Source organism: Vicia villosa, linkage group LG2 (genome assembly GCF_029867415.1).
Source record: "Vicia villosa cultivar HV-30 ecotype Madison, WI linkage group LG2, Vvil1.0, whole genome shotgun sequence".
Taxonomy (NCBI): Eukaryota; Viridiplantae; Streptophyta; class Magnoliopsida; order Fabales; family Fabaceae; genus Vicia; species Vicia villosa.
Window position 1 is genome coordinate 98,229,164 of NC_081181.1, and position 16,400 is coordinate 98,245,563.

Sequence of the window (16,400 nt, forward strand, 5' to 3'; positions counted from 1 at the left end):
ATGTAATTTCCATTGGATATTGCCATAGGGATTATTTGAAGATGATTGAAACCTTTGATTGACTTCCTGGGGATTTTTAGGGTTTCCCAAATGTGATCCCTGATTTCAGTCCCTGATAGTTCAAAAACCCTAATCTGATGATTTGAAATTTCACTGTTGATCAGTCCCTGTGTTGGAGATGTCTTGAGTCAATAGATTAGGTAAAAATGATGTACTTGGGATCTTGAGGTCATGTCCCAAGTCATTAGGTCAAATCCTGAGCAAAAGTCAGGAGTATACTGTCTTCAGTCAAAACCCTAATCTGGTTGATTCAAAGTCCCTGAGCTTGTTGAAATGAATCTTTGAGGACCAAATGTTGACTGTTGATGAAGATAATTCTTTTGAGATGAAGGGAGGACAAAACCCTAATTGATTGTTACTTGTACTGATGAGTGATTTCTTGATTAAACCCTGCTGAGTCACAAGTAGCAAACACAAACTATGCAATTTGTTAGAGATGCAAATGATGCATATGCAAATGATATGAGGTGGTATCTTAGGTCAAAACTTGGGGTATGACAAGCGCAACTCAGAGTGGAAGGGAAAGATAACGGTCGTCACGTTTCAGCGTAGCCCTTTTCCCGAAAATTACCAATTTCCAACTTTGTAAATACTCCATGGAATCAAGCATTTGGCTGATTACCATTCCATAAATAATAATTCGAGCCTTGTGCCTTTTCTTTGCAATCGAGTCTTATTCAGTTTCTTAAAATGCATTTTTAAGTTTAACAATCATTTTCTTGAAACAAAATGTTTTCATAAATATAAAATGAATTTACTTACAAAATAAAGGTGAAATTTCTTTCCAAAGTTTACAAATAATAGGAAGAATGCAAACAGTTGCTCCGAGAACGGTTGAGACTCCGGGAATCAAAATTTCCCCATGAGGTCGCTTTGCGAACATCTCCCGATGATGGATCTTCACTCCAAACCATTTCAATTCACTTCAAGCAGCGGACAACCAGTAACCAGTTATCCCCAATGGAGTGCAAACTACATTTTTCACGAAGAAGACATCTCTTGATCAACAAAATTCAAGTCGTATCATAGGATTTCACATCCACGACAATTCAATTCACATTCACTTTACATTTTATAGTCATCATAACATTCATGCATGCTTTACATAAATGCATAGTTAGCATAGTCTAGTTAGGCTTTGATCATGTTATTTCCCGAGACACTTGGACATATGCCCAAGCTTCCCCTGCAAAGTCATGAAAGAGTTTTCTTCTTGAGAGAGAAAGTTCATACACCCGAATTTCCCCCAAGAGGTTAACAAATGGTGATCTTCATGAGGAAGATGGTTTGTTTAAATTTTGGAAATTCCCAGCAAGTCGGCAAATGGTGATATCCTTCAAAGAGATAGTTTGTTCACTTCTATTGGAAGTCCCCAGCAAGTCAACAGGTGGTAGTCTTCCTCAAAAAGACAGTTTGTCCACTCTTGGATCTCTTCAGCAGATCGACAAATGGTGGTCTTTTCCAAAAAAAAAATCTCCACAACAGATCGACAGATGGTAGTCTTCCTCTGGAAGACAGTTTGTTCACTTCCAAAAGGCTTTCTCAGCATAAGTCGATAAATGGTAGTTTTCTTCCCGAAAACAGTTCGTCCACTTTCAAGCAAAGTCATTAGCTCCTCAAAAGGACGCACGATCATATGGTATTCCTTCGAAGATGTCAAGTTAAAGGAAAGTATGATGAAGTTTCTTAGTTGGCATCAAATGATATCTCTCCAACAAGTTCTGGTGGGAAGTTTGATGAGGAAACAAACCTGTGGAGATTTTCTCTTTATCTGAGATATTGTCCAGAATTATAACCGAAGCTAGTTTCGAGATTTAGACATCCAAAACAAAGGTAGGTTATCACAACAAGGACCCGCTTCGCGATTTAGACATCCGAAACGAGGGGACGTTGTTTGCAAAATTATAACCGAAACCAGTTTCGAGATTTAGACATCCGAAACAAAGGTAGGTTATCACAACAAGGACCCGCTTCGTGATTTAGACATCCGAAACGAGGGGACGTTGTTTGCAAAATTATAACCGAAACCAGTTTATAGATTTAGACATCCGAAACAAAGGTAGGTTATCACAACAAGGACCCGCTTCGCAATTTAGACATCCGAAACGAGGGGACGTTGTTTGCAAAATTATAACCGAAACCAGTTTCGAGAATTAGACATCCGAAACAAAGGTAGGTTATCACAACAAGGACTCGCTTCGCGATTTAGACATCCGAAACGAGGGGACGTTGTTTGCCTTTTTCTAAGTATCAATACTTAGTTAAAGAAGATGGATCGTGCATTTTGCATTGCCAACCATTCGCCACAAAATGCGGGCATTCTTTGATATTTAAGTCTCTTTCCGCAGGAGAGATCAAGATGTCAATCTTTCTCCCTCCGGGTGAAAGAAACTTAAATAGGGGCATCTGCCATACCCTAATTTTGACCCCCCTGAGATGTCACACCTCTAAACATCTCATCAAACTCAAGACAGGTACTCAGAGAAGTCACTTGTTTATCTGGTACTCAATCGAGGGTGCTCAAGGACAAGAAAGTTCAGGCAAAGGATCAATCAATAAGAAAATGACCTCTAATACAATCATGAGACTCAAATGATTCATTTATCCACCTATGTTGATTAGACATCAGTCATCAGGGTTAAGGTTTACTCAGGACACCAAATTAGGGTTTTGAGCCCATCAAGGACTGAAATCAGGGACCACATTTGGGAAACCCTAAAAAGCTCCAGGACATCACTCAAAGGATTCAATCATATTCAAATGATTCATATAACAATATCCATTTAGCATTGTACCTCAATTCAAGATCTACAGTCATCAATTTCATCTGGTCGACAATTAGGGTTTTTGACCTAATTCACCTGGACACTTGACTTTTAATCGGGACATGGGTCCACAACTCAAAACATGACTCAAGAGCTTCTATTACCTCAATATAATCCATTCATATCACTCATTTAAGGAGAAGAACTTGATTCATTACCAAAGTCCAAGATTTCACTTCATTTGGAAAAAGTCAACTGTACAAGATCACATTTGACTCTTAGGGTTTTGGGTCAAGAAATGACTTTTAAGGATCAATATCATCAATATATGATTATTGAAGTCATTTGACCAAGAAAAATCAAGAAAATCAATTAAGGATCAAAAAGTCAAAGATTGACTTTTCATACGTAGAATTTTTTCTGAGTGTTTAAAGGTCTTTTTTTCAAAACTTTGGAAGGGAATATCTCAAAATTTCAAGTACAAACTGAAAAAAACTTCCAACATCAAAGTTGTAGATTTTGATCCAATGAACAACTTTGTCAGATATGATTTTTTGGCTAAAATCAACCATTGAAGAGATATAGAGCTTCAGAGTTGCTGCCTTCATGAAACTAGCAAAAAAACCTAGTTTTCTTCAAACTTTAAGCCCATTTTTCACAAATTTCTTAAATGATTTTGAAGAAACTCCAAACTAATGAATTGAAGTACATGTTAAGGGCTTTCCAAATTATGCTCAACCTTCTCCAAATTCATCTTGAGCTAAGAGATATGGTTGATCAAAGTTAGGCATTTGAAGTGAAATTATAGGTCATGCCTAAGTTTGAATTTTGCAATTTTATGCAAGTGCTTACACTAAATGGTGCCTCTAAACTTCAGAAACATTGCAAGGATAGGAGAGAATCGTTTGCATCATTACACAAATAGTTGAAGGGAATATTCCAAAACCAAAACATGTGATTATGTAATGATTGCATTTTGAAAATTTATGGCCAAATGGTGATTCATCAAAGGAATCTTCTCTCAACCAATTAGAGCTCATTTCTGCATCAAATTTTTCCCCTAAGATCAAGCAAAACCGATGGCTAGGGAGTGATATCAAATAATTCACATGCTCCCTTAGGGTTACTTTCTCCATCTTAATCTTTGATTAAGATTTGGATTGAGATAGACATTAGGTTTCAATCCAAGTATGACAATTTACTAGGGTTTCCCTTTCATCCTTACCTCTAAGTTCATCATGGCATGACAACATTAGGTTAAATTCCCTTTAATCTCAACCTTAGGTCCAATTTTCATGACAACATCTAGGATCAAGTTTCCTGTTAGACTTTGTTTCTTTTTGCATTGCATCTTTTAAAACCAAAACATTTTCTCAATCAAGAAATCCAAAAACACTTAACAATATTCAAACCCCTTTTTCAAAACTAAAGGTGTGAAAGTAGTGAGACCTCCTTGGATAAGGGACCACTTACTATCCTCCCCTAACAAAAACACTCCAACAAATCCAAATCATTTTTCCTTAGGCCTTTTCTTTATAAACCTTTTCAAAAAGGATATGTTAATTCCTTTTTACCGCAAACAATTTCGTCTAACTTGCTAGAATGCGAACTTAGCATTGTCCATAAAAAATACACAACAAACCAACATTTTCAGGAAGAACTACAGTGTTTTGAGTCCCTTGTGGATTCATAGGCATGTGGTTGCAAAACTCAGGCGAACACATAAAAAAAATTCTAACCTCATATCCCATAAAAAAAGTTTCTAACCTCATAAATATATCCATTTACTTAATTTATACAATTAACTCTAAGTTATTTATTTTAATTATTTGGTTTGAATGGTGCATCTTTGGGATGAACTATAAAAGATGTCATTGACACTGCATCATGGCTTATTGATCTCTCTTAGATCACCTTGGACCAAACGATATATCATCATTAAACTATTTATTTCTTAATAATTTATTTTAATTTTAACCTTTACTAAACTAACAAATGCATTTTCCCAATAGTATATTTGGAGGCTGTATCCGGGTCTAGATGATCATCATGAGAGGAATGGAGATGATGCAACCGTCTAGACAACAATAACATCGATTATCATGTTCACTACTATGGAGATGCACCACAGTGATCGTGTAAAACTACAACTCAACATGCATCAAGAAATTCCAGGTGCCTCAAGGAGCTTCCAAAAATACCACAATAGTAAAGTCTTAGATCAATGCACCTACACCAATAGGAAAGACTACGCCAAAGCAGAGTGTTGTCATTAGAGTGCCACCGCGACCTTATGCTGATCGATTTTGTAATGCCAACCGAATTTAAACCAACTTCTCAACACATGTCTTGGTATAGACCGATTACAATTAGGTTTCTGTCTGAACCCATATATTTAGTCGACCCTAGCCAACAAGCATCGTCATCAAACGCCCAACAAAATCAACCACAAACTTACACTCATCTATTAAACCAACAAAATTACCAACTCACAAATACTTAAACTCAAAAGTTATACATGCCACACACAATAATATAATCAAGAGCATACTTCGTACTACCAACAACAACGACAAGATTTTTATCAATCTCTACACCAATAAACACTACCCACCAACCCATCATACACATATCAAAACACACAACAAACAACTTAGACATAAACTTCCAAACACCACAACAACAATTTTCTTTTTATCTCTAACGAAACATTCTCACAAATGTCACCGTTCAACCGACCTCACTACCACCGAACTGTGAACATATCAACCCAAACAACACTACAGAAATATATGGACAATAAACTCAATTACGACAACACCGAAATTGATGCACAAAGCTATCAAGAATTACAAAAAAAATTACTTTTGGGTGATACAAACCTATAGACTTCGTATCAAGCACCTATATGACAAATAAAAGTTCGCCCGTGCAAAACTGAGGGCCGCATAAATCAATCGCATCGTAAACAATAAGTTAAAAAATATATAACATTAGTATAACATTAGTATTTTATTTTTTATTTTTATTAATTAATATCTTGTTATTTATATTATATTAAAAAATTATTAAAAACTAAAATATTATTAGTTAAATAGGAAAAATAATTTTAAAAAACATAAAATATAAGACACTCACTTCCAATTGACATGACCTATTAAAAATAAGAGGATGCGCTAATTAATTAACTTATTTAAAATGGATGTTCATGCATCATGCCAATTGAATATGTGTTATGATTTTGTGTGTGTGTTTTTTTTTTTTTTTGGAAAGATGAGTATGTTTGAGATTTATGAGAGAAACTTGATTATTTTAAAATATGATTTAGGAAATATGGATATTGAAGTAAAAATTCCATAATATATTTAAAAAGTTACTTAAATTTAAATAAAATATTATAAAAGTCAAAAGTATAATATAATTATACAATAACGAATTTTAAAAACATTTTTCTTTAGTTCACTTTAACTAATATAAATTTTTTAATTAAAAATCGATATTATAAAAAATGATAGGATTCATATAAATTTTATTGAATAAAAAATGTGAGACTAAGAACAACTTAGGATAGAGTTTTTTTTATTTAAAAAAAACATTTATTTTATTATTATAGAGATAAAAAAAAAGAGACACAAGAAAAGGATGAGATCGAAAAGAAATAAAGAATGAGAAATGGAGTTGCTCTTTTGTCCCTTTAAGCTACAAAAATGAATCCTTGAAGTTGGCAAAATTCATCTCTCATACTTTTGGAAGTTGGTCAGATGCTTTTTCAGAACTGCACGTCCATACCATAGGTAGGGAAGGGACAGAAAGAGTTGATAAATAAATGAATATGGTTTCCTTCTGCGTTCTGCCTCTGCCACTGACACTGCCTTGGCCTAACTAGGAACGAGGTATTGGACCTACCTTGTAGTTACAGCACACACAGTTTAGGGCCCCCTTCATTACCTCACAGATTCTTAAATACTCTTCATATCATCTACATCTACCATCACTAAGTTTGTTTATTACTATATAAACAAAACTAGCGGGATACCCGTGCGTACGCACGGGTACTGGTACGGGGCGCGAATTTGTTTTTAATACATAATAAAAATGAAATTGTAAAAAAAAAAAAATTAATTAATATATTATTTATTTAGAAGATAAATTAGTAGTAAAGTTGTTATTGTTTATTACAATAATAATTTTTGTCATATATTAAAGTTAGATTAGTTATTTTTAATACATAATATATATTATGTACAACAGTATTATTTCTCCCCTTAATGTTTTCACATATTTGAAACAAATTATTGATAAATAAATTTGTTATCCAATAATTAGATTAATAGTAAAATTCTTTCCATTTATAATAGTTATAATTTTTGTATATATAATAGAGAAATGAAAATAATGTGATAATGACATAAAAAACAAAGGGTTAATAAATTATTTTTTATTTATACTGAGTGGTGATTAAAAAATATTTTAAAAAGGTAGTAGTTTGTTAAAAACATAAATGGAATATGTAGAAATAGATATAATATTATTAATGTGTATATATAATGTTAAAATAGGTAAATTGAGATATGAGATATTTATAATCTATATATCTATATATAGTACCAAGTACATCGCAAAAGTCAAAACTTCCTCAAAAAAGAAATTGTAATAGGTCCAAAACATCTATAATATACAGAGAAGACAATAAATTGAGTTGGCCAAAAAAGAACTGACAAAAAGACAAATTTTCCAACGAAGAAAAGTATTTCCCAATGTTATGTTTTTTTTTTAAAAAGGACAAAGGAAGTGGTACAGGAAATGGGCCCAACGACAAGGACTTAGGTTAAAAAAAAGCATATAGTGGCCCAAGATAGAAACAGAAGTACGTATTTGTGTTACTTTTGTAAGTGAAAAGCCAATCATTCCAAAATAGACGGTAGGGTTTTGCCGCTGTGGCGAGGAGCAGGTTGACGCCGCTGTCATACCCCAAAATTTACCTTCCATACTTATCTCATAACAAAAGCAAGACTCAAATCTCAAGACATGGCTCATTCAAAATAATCCAGATGATTCACAGTCAGCAAATTCAAACTAAAAGGTCAATCACAATCAAGGCATGATTCAAACCATAATCATTGGACAAACATCAGGTATGGGGTGCATAACCATCATTTGATCAAGAATTGATCATGATTCCATTAATAGAAACTCAGAGATGAACAAAACATGAAAAGGTTCAAATTAGGGTTTCTTAGGAGAAAGTCAACCCAACTTTGACTGGGCATAACTTTCACATGGAACATCAAAAATTCCCCACTCAAAGCCTATTTTGAAGGAAATTGGATTCTCTACAACTTTGTGTCTCACAAGCCAGGGCTAGAAATGCTTCATTTAAGAGATGCAAAGCAAAAGATTACAGGTCATTTTCAGGCATCCTTCAGAAACAGTTTTTTCCCAAAGAGAATATGGTCAAGATAAAAGCTTCAAATGAAAAATATATTCCAAAGTGGCTTGTAGAGGACCTCTTGAGGTTTCTAAAAAGTATTAGATCTCCCTCATAGCTTAAAAATTGAAGGAGATATGCTTGATCAAAGTCAGGCGATTTTAAGGGACCAAATGTGGAAAAAGAGGGTTCAAATTGAGAAATTTTGCAAATGGGCCTATGGTTTTTTTATGCAAACTTGGTCCACAAGCCATCAGCATGCCCAAAAGCATTTTCCACGAAAATTAGCATTATATTTGAATTTATATGATTTTTTATTTCATTTTAATGATTTAATTAAGATTAAAAATCAAATATTTTGTTAAGAATTATATTTGGTTGATTTCCAATCAGCATTAATACCAAAATATAGTCTATTTTCGTGCTCAATCAAATGGAAAAGATTGATACAATATTTGGATCAAAATAGAAGGTTTTAAAGAAAAATAAAATCAAATTTGTTCAAAATTGCAAGGTTGGATTTAAGAGAGATTTGGGATGTTTTTGTTGACCTAAAGGTTTGTCTATAAGTACTAAACACAAGGCATAAGGGTTGAGGACGAAAATCTGGAGAAAGAGACACTTGCAAGAACGAAAAATCACCAAGAAAATACAAATTCGATTTTGGCAATTGTGAGGCTTTCAAGAAGAATTAAAGGTTGCAAAGGGTTTGTGGGAGGATTCTGAACGCATCTGGATCATAGCGCTACATCAACAACCCCAGAATACCCTCCAATTTGTCAAAGTAAGTCGTTTCATATCTTGGTTCGATTGGCATCATATACTCATGTTCATGTTGTTTTGATTGTATGTTTGGTTTCTCCTGACTGCTATGATTGATTCTGGACCGTTTGGTTGAGTTTTGCGCGCTATAGGGTGATCGGCCATTAGAGGCCGATCCAAGCTTTTAGGGTTCGTTTTGGGGGTTTCTTATGGGGATAAAATTAGGTCAAAATAAATATATGATCAAATTCGCATGGCTGAGACGAAGCGATTGCAAGTGTCGCGAAACGTTTATGTGAGTGTATGGCCTATTCGTTATTTTCGTGGTTTGGTTTGCTGCGTAGAAAAACATAGCAAAATCGTAGCTAATTTTACCAGGGTCCAAGGTCTGTTTGAGGAAGATGATGAGGTGTCCTCGTCCTATTAGCTTGTTTGAAATTTCGCGCGCACGTTTTTCAGTTGTTCATCTTTTTTTATTTATGTTATTGCACGCGTATATTAAACAGCATAAGCGCGCAGCTGGGTTGGTTGGGGGGGATGTTGGTTAAGCCTAAGGGTGTGGGTTCGATCCCTGCACCCTCACATAAATTTTTCTGAATTTTCAAACTCTGATCCTATGCGCCTCATCACCATACTGCCACCATACGACCTCAGATCTCATCCTTTAATCCTCCACTAACTCAGATCCAGCAGCCCAGATTTAGCTCCTTATACCATATACCCTAAACACATCCACACTGAATAAAAACCTTAATAAAAACTTAATAAAAAATTTAATTAATTTGTTTTTCTTGTAATTAAAATATTAGTTGATAATTAATAATTTATATTAAAATTATTTTATTTATAGAATAAAAACATGACATTTATATAAAATATGTTTTAATTTGTTATTTGCGCCGATTAAACCGATTAATCGCTGTGGTTAACAATAAAAAATTAAAGTACTTTTTATTAAAATAAAAATCCAATTAAATTCGATTAAATGGCTGCAACTATCTTATTGGTTGTGGTGTTTAATCTTGCCTCATTGTTTAATCTAATTTGTTATTATTTGTAGTCATGCTAATCGATTATGAGAGGTAACAATATAAAACGCCAATTAATAAATAATAAAATACAATAAGTTGTTATTGGTGATAATCGAATTAATCGATTTGAATTGGTGACAATGCAAATCCTTAATCTTTTAGCTATGGTGATCAAACCTATTGATCATTGCGGTTAATTGTGCCAAATCAGGGTTGTACGCCCAAACCCTAATAATTCTAAAATCCATTCAAATTACAAAGACAAAACAAACTGCGATAGGCTAACTAAAAAGCCTCTAAAAAACCATATCAAATCAAATTCAAACTCTAATTGGCGTACAACCCTTCTCGAACTACGTAGACTCTGATCCTCCCTAAGGAGGTACGTAGGCACTTGGCAACAAGGCGAGTCCCCCTCTTCAAAACCTCAATCATGTCATTAAAATTCTGTTTGCCACATTTTTTTACAAACCCTGCCATGCAACCCTAATCTTTGAACATTAGCCTTTAGGAAAGGGCTGAGGGTGCCTAACACCTTCCCTCAGCCTGATTATAATAACTTACCCTCAATCTCTTATCTGTGTAGGGTTTCCTATTCGCCCTTCAGAATAGGTGGCGACTCGAAAGCTGAAATTTTTAGGCAGGTTGCTACAGCTGGCGACTCTGCTGGGGAAAACACTTTTAGTGAATTATTATGCTCCTTAAGGCTTGAGAGGGTTTAGGGTTAGGTTTGTGATTTGGTTTGTGGCGCACTGTAGGGATGGCAATTTGTCACAATTAGGGTTTGGGGGAGGTTTATCTTTTAATAAACATTAAATTATTTATTTGTTTATTTGTTTCATGTTTTTATCTGCCTGAAAATATCTGCTTTTATTTTTTTTTTTATATATATTTGCTCTATTTTTATGTCGGTTAAACCTTAAGCGTGGGAGTTAACTTTGAGACCAAAAGGGGACATGAATCGCCTTACGAATCTCACTGATAACTCCACTCGGAGTGGGTTAGGTATTTGGAAAGGTCCGAAACGAAGCTTGACTTTGTGGAGGGGTGGACTGGATACTTAGCTGATCTCTCCGAGAACCCACCCAAAAATTCGAACCTCATGGATAAAATGAGTTGTTCCAAAATCCGAAGAGACGAAAAAGTCTCGGAGGCTACGAACGACCCCATGAGACCTTTAGAACCCCCATATAAAGGTTGGCTCCCAAGAGCCCCCTACGTCGAACCTATGAACCTGGGTTCCTTGAAATTTCATGATAATTGTTTGTTTTTTGTTGTTAATTGTTTTTCTATGTTTACATTATTTTTATTGTGTTTTACCTGTTGTTGTGTGTTGCATGCATCATTTAATCATTTGCATTTTTCATCATGTCTTATCCACAAATAAAAATAATAATACACATATATGTATATATATTTGGTAAAATGTATTTTGGTGGTGAATATGTAGGAAGGATGAGTACGAAGAAGACAATTGTTCACTTTACTGTTTCTACTCCAGACATTAAGAAATTGAAGATCATCAAAGAAAAATTGCCATCAGGTGCTTTGGATAGGTTTGAGATTCGCTATGGTAATATCTTGGATTTGCTAAGGGTAAAAGTGCAAGAAGAAGCTATCACCGCCTTGGTACAATTCTATGATCCGCCTTTGAGATGTTTTACTTTCCAGGATTTTCAGTTAGCACCTACCATAGAAGAGATGGACGCTATATTGGGTTTCTCAAAAATAAAAAAGGAATTCTATACTGGTGTGGGTAAAGAAGTTGACTTTTCAGATCTAGAAAAGGCTTTGGGAATGTCCGCTGCAGAGCTAAAAGCTCATTATAAAACTGAGGGAGAAGTGCATGGGTTCAAAAGATCTTATTTAGAAAATCAAGCATTAATGTTTGCTCAAAGGAAACAATGGGACATTTGTGGACATGTGTTAGCTCTTTTGGTTTTTGGTGTTGTTTTATTGCCAAAGAATATTGACTATGTTGATCCTACTGCTATTCATGCTTTCACTTCTTTTAGGCTTTTTGACAAAGATCCAACTCCGACTATCCTCGCTAACATTTACTATGCTATTCATATGAGGTATGAAAGAAAGAGAGGAGTATTAGTTTGTTGCGTTCATTTGCTCTATTCTTGGTTGACTTCCCATCTCTACAAAGCTAGTTGCTTTATCAAAGAATTAACTAGGAACGATTGGTCTCAAAAATTAAGGGCTCTTAAAGCGGACTCTATTCTATGGTACGCAAGAAAATTAAATTCAGATAAGATCATTTACAAATGCGGAGAATTCAACAATGTGCCATTGATAGGAACTCTTGGTTGTATTAATTATAATCCTAATTTAGCACTACGTCAACTGGGTCATTCCATGGATAAAGAACCTTCCGAGCAACGTACAAAAGAATTGATTTTGCATGATAACGGGAAAGGTGAGCCAAGGACGTGGAAGAAGGTAATTCAAGCTTGGAGTAGTGTTCATAGAAGAGATTTTGGGCCAAAGAATGCGATTGCAAAGGAACCTTACACCACATGGGTTCAAGAAAGAGTTAAGAAAGTGTTGCTTCCTTTTGTTGTGGATCCCGCCTACAAGCCTGATTCTCCTGATCCTATTCCTTTATCCATCGAAGAGATAGAAGGAATCAGGGCTGCCCTAGAGGCGTCCCGAAAGGAGAAAGAGAAATTAGAACTTGATTTGCATCAACTTACTAATGAAAGGAGCCAACTACGCTTTGACCTTAAAGAGAAAAATCAAGAACTCCAAGCGATGAAAGAAGAAAATGATAGGCAAAGAAGTAAAAGAAAGCGTGCAACTGAAGGGTATTTAAGTGCTAACTTTAATTTAGAGGCTCATGATGAGAGGTTGGAGCAAGCTAATACGGAAATTGCAAGGTGGAGAAGGCGTTATGAGAAGGCTTCCCATGACAAAGCAGAATCTGAGAAAAATCTGGAAGCTGTAATCTTTGAATTAATTGATAGGACTAAAGATCAAGAGGATGAAATAAGGAATCTCAAATATGATCTTCAAGAAGCCCTCAATGCTGGACAACAAGAGCACGCAAGAAGATTAACCACGGAAGAAGAACTCTTACAGCGTACTGGTGAGTACGAAAGAGCATTTCAAGCTATGGTATCACTTCGGGAAGTGTTCATGAGAGAAAAAGAGATACACGAGGCAGCCTTGAACGAAAGAGACTATTGGAAAAGACAATACACAATCGTTTCTACAGCTTACGAGCATGTGAGCATGGTTCCTAAGATGCTTGAAGACTATGAGAAATGTCGCGATGATTATGATAAGCTAGTCTTCTTGTGTAATGATCTAATCCTGGATATTCCAAAAAGTTTGGAAAGAGCAGAATCCTCTCCCATTATCCTTCCTAAAGTCGTCAAAGAGTTTATGGAGCTTTGTAGGAGCATGGTGGACAAGTTCAAAGAAGACATCCAAAGGCGTTCTTAGCTTTATGTTGTTTCCTTGTTGCTTTTATTTCAAGTACTTTTAATTCAATTTATTTTGAGTATTTTTAATTTCAGTTTCCCTTCCTCTTTGTGAACCAACAATGGATTAGTATTTTCTTTTCAATAAAGTGTGTTTCTTTTTCGTTACTCATCGTTTCTATAAATATTTACCAACCTTGTTTACCTCCCTAAAAAAAAAACACATATATGTATATACATGTACAAAAAATATATATATAAAAAAAACAATAAATACATATGTAAAAAAAAAAAAAAAAAAAAAAAAATATACGTAATACATATGTGCAAAAAAAAAAAAAGGAAAGATGTACATGTATATATATAAAAAAAAAAAGAAAAAGAATAAAAATAATATATAAATATATATGTGTATTATAATAGTGTGGATAAGACATAAGCATTGCATAACCATATCATTCATAGCATGCATATCATATTTATTTTTCAAAACATTAAAACAAAAAAAGACTATCTTCATCTCCAGTCACACCATTGCAACTCAACCACAAATCAAGACCAGAGCTCAGAAGAAGAAAGCAATGGAACAGCTAGAGCAGAATCAAGCCGCCCTTCGTGAGGAAATGACCCAGCTGAAAGGTACTGTTGAAGACCTCCAGGGAGGAATGGCCCAAGTGTTGAGCTTCATGAAAGACCTCAAAGATAAGCAGGACAAAGCTAAGGAAGTTCATGATCAGTATGAAGAGATACCTAAAGATGGCAACCCATTGTTAGGATATGTTAAGGGTCATGACCCTCACAAGGCAAAAGCTCACTCCTCAAAAAGGGTTACTACGACCCATGAAGAGGGAGAGGGCTCTCAAGAAGGATTTATCCCTACTACTCAGAAAGAAGGGACGTCTCGCACAGTTCGCATTCCAATCAACAATCCGCTTAGGGATGAGGACTACTTGGATCTACAGTATGGGGACACTAATGACACAGATCAAGTCCCTCAACCAAAGCTGACCTCTGCTGATTCTGGGGAGAATTCCAAGGAGAGTGAACAAATCAAGGCGCTGGAAGAAAGGATGAAAGCAATGGAAGGATATGATGTCTTTGATGTGGATACCTATGAAATGAGCTTGGTGCCGGATTTGACTATTCCTCATAAATTCAAGATACCCGACTTTGAAAAGTACAAGGGACTCTCTTGTCCGAAGAGTCACTTGCGCATGTATGTACGAAAAATGGCTGCTTATGCTCATGATCAAAAGTTGATGATGCATTTTTTCCAAGATAGCTTGAGTGGAGCATCAGTTGACTGGTATATGCAATTAGAGAAGTCGCACATCCGAAGCTGGACCGACCTTGCTAATACGTTCCTAAAGCAATATAAATACAATCTGGACATGGCACCCGATCGGATGCAACTCCAAAATTTGTCACAAAAGAAAGAGGAATCGTTCAAGGAATATGCACAGAGATGGAGGGAAATGGCCTCCCGAGTCCAACCTCCCCTGTTGGAAAAAGAACTCGTAAAAATGTTTATGGCTACATTACAAGCGCCATACTACGATAAAATGGTAGGGAGTGTGTCCTCAGGGTTTTCAGATTTAGTGGTTATTGGTGAAAGAATAGAAGACGGAATTAAGAGCGGGAAAATACAAGGAGCATCATCTAACTCCTATCAGGCGAAGAGGCCTACCCCTAACTTCACAAAGAAGAAGGAAGGAGAGACTAATGCTGTAGGGCATCAAGAGAGCAGACCTCCCATGTCATATCCACCACAACAAAACCGGTTTCAGGGAGGACAAAGGAGATTCGATCCGCTACCTACTTCCAAGAAAGAAATTCTGAAATATTTAATAAATGAATCCTTGGTAGAAGTTAGGCCACTGCCACCTCTTCCTCCAGGCAAGGTTACACCCAACTACAAGCCAAATGAAAGGTGTGAATTTCACGCCAATTCTCCTGGACATACCCTGGAGAAATGTTGGGCTTTTAGACACATAGTCCAAGATCTGATTGAGTCAGGGGCAATCGCCTTTGACAAACCCAATGTGAAAACAAATCCGATGCCACACCATGAAGGCGCAGTCAATGCAATAGAAGTTGTCAATGAGCAAGAGTTGGTTCAACAACGGAACTCCCCCGTAGATGCACTTAAGAGGTATCTTCTTATAAAGGGGTTTATCCTAGAACATAACGAAGCTTTCAAAGACACTTTGCAAAGGCTCATGGATCAAGGATTGATCCAATTAAAGGAACACCCTGAAGAGGAATATGTGGCGATGGTGGAAAGAAACGAGCCTTTAATGATACCTGCACAAGGGGCAAGGAAACCATTGATTATCCCATGCTCTAGACCACCAGTGATGATACCTACGCAAGAGCGTACCAAGATCATCCCAATCAGAGGACCATATCCTTTGGACAAGATGAAAGCGGTACCATGGGAATATGAGACCGATACCAATACTGCAGTGTCAAGCATTGTTGGACCTGGGGGCATGACCCGTAGTGGACGCATATTCAAAACTGCGCAAGTACAACCAAAGTCTAGTGAAAACTTGACGCAATCTGGAGAACAAGTAGTCACGAGACCAAGTGACGAGCCTGAACCTAAGGATAAAGAAACTTCTAACAAGGATGCTGAGGAGTTTCTCGCTCTGATTAAGAAAAGTGATTATAGAGTGGTAGATCAGTTGCAACAGACACCATCTAAGATATCGCTCTTATCACTATTGATACATTCTGAGAAACATCGAGATGCTCTGATGAAGATCTTAAACGCGGCCCATGTTACCAAGGACATTACAGTCAACCAGTTTGACGGAATGGTAGCAAATCTAACTGCTGGGGCATGCCTGGGCTTCAGTGACAATGAGTTGCCCCTACAAGGAAGGTCACACAACAAAGCCTTGCATATCTCCATGCAATG